The sequence below is a fragment of the Mus caroli genome, chromosome X (genome assembly GCF_900094665.2).
Source record: "Mus caroli chromosome X, CAROLI_EIJ_v1.1, whole genome shotgun sequence".
Classification (NCBI taxonomy): Eukaryota; Metazoa; Chordata; class Mammalia; order Rodentia; family Muridae; genus Mus; species Mus caroli.
The window spans coordinates 40111273-40113232 of NC_034589.1; the positions used below are offsets into that span (position 1 = coordinate 40111273).

The 1960-nt window shown below is 35.6% G+C and overlaps 1 pseudogene; it reads right to left on the reverse strand.

Annotated features, from left to right (window-relative positions):
- The window catches only part of LOC110287139, a 57054-nt pseudogene that overhangs the window by 50724 nt on the left and 4370 nt on the right, over positions 1-1960 (reverse strand).

Here is a 1960-nt window from a genome sequence, read left to right on the forward strand (position 1 = left end):
CTTTCTTTCTTTCTTTCTTTCTTTCTTTCTTTCTTTCTTTCTTTCTTTCCTTCTTTCTCTTTCTTTCAGTATGGTCCAAACTCTATTCTGTACTAATTAAGAGAAAAGGCAAATTTGCCTCTCAGGAATTAAATTGTAATGAAAGATAAGTTCTCTTACGGAGAAAAAGACATGTAAGATGATATCTAACAAATGCTTAGAGTAAAAAGTAAAAAAGGACACTTAGTAAAGACTTCCAGGTACATCATTGTAGTACAACAAAGTTAAATTTGTTAATTCAATAAAATAATAGACCACACATCAGAAAAAAGTAGGCACATAGCCAAAAACAAACAAAAAGGGTTACAGGGCTATACTTAATTGGAAGGATAGAAGAATATGGATGAAATTTAAATGGAATACTGTTTGGGTAATCATGAGGAAAAGTGAGAATATATGTAAATATGTCAATTCCATGCCTGTGATCAGAAATAGTTCTGGGGTCATGTGTCCTTTGAAACTAATGAATTAAGACAAATGTGTCTAAAATCCTTTATTTGAAACTCAACAACTGGATTGAAAATTAAGGCTGCTTTCAGGCAAAAATAAAATGTTCCATTGTTACTAATATGATTCACAGTACAAAGTTTTGAAAATCAGAGTATTTTATTCTTTAATTGATTTCCAAAAAGAATCTTAGTTCATTTAGTTCATTTTTACAGGTTCACAAAGTTCATCTTCCAACTCTAACGACCTGAGTGTTAAGTAGCAGAGACACTGAAAGGTAAAAAGGCAGCTCCCTCTACACAGAAAGAGTGTAATTTAGCATTCTCCTGTGCTTTATAAAAGGGAAAAAATAAGATGGGAGGGCACCGGTGGACTAATATGAAGCAGTACTGTGTAGAAAATAGTGTGACCCTGTTCATAACACTGAACAACGTCTGTTAAATTAAAGGACAGATTATGATCACAATGGAAAGAGAAGCATCAAGTCAATAGTGTGACAGATTAGCCAAAAAGTTTTAAGTGAGTATGTATTTACACAGGTCATGAGGAAATGTTACATCGTATATCACTAGTGTAGCAAAACCTGTAAGCTGACTTAAAATATATATGAGACAGGGAAAATCGAAAAATGCTATCTCAAACTACAAGGAAAACAAAAAGAAGAGAACTTATTCTGTCAAGAAGCAGCTATCAGAAATCAAGTTCTGTCTCTATTAGTGAACAATCACCAAACTCAGAAATACACACAAGAGAAGTCACAATGGCCTATGACTAAGCAGTTGAGACATGCAAAATATCAACAACAACAACAACAAATAGAAATTCAAAGCTTAAGACACTATTTCCACTTGCCTTTATCTTCCTCATGAAGCATGCAATTACTTGGGACTCTTATGACCTCCTTCTGAAGGTAGGACTGTCAGTTGCTAATGAACATCAGGTTCCCCCAGCTGTGCAGTAGAAATACTGAGAGGATGATAGACTGCCAACAGAATGCTCCAGGGTAAGGACACAAAGACAAAGATAGTTAAACTTAACTATCAAAATTGAAGCTTTGTTATTTTAGCAACTGGATGTCACTTTTTTTTTTGACAGAAAATACCTAATGTAAAGAGTTTTAAAAGAGAAATTCATTTGACCAACTCCTCCTGGTTTGAAATATTTCAATCTTTGATGAAATGCCCTGAGTCAGAAGCATGGCAGTAGGGAGGCTGTAGCAAAGGTATTCACATCATGGTAGACAGGAAACAGAAAGGAATGCCTTCACTAGCTGGCTTTCTCCTTTTTCCTTCTGTGTTACATCTAGACTTGTGTCCTATGCAGGACATCCTCTCCAACCTTGGTAATTCTCTCTGGAATGCCCTCTAAGGTACCTGAGAGGTATGGGTTGCTTATCTTTTAAGAGTGCCCCACTCTACCTAATGAAGCAAGAGAGAGAGAGAGAGAGAGAGAGAGAGAGAGAGAGAGAGAGAGA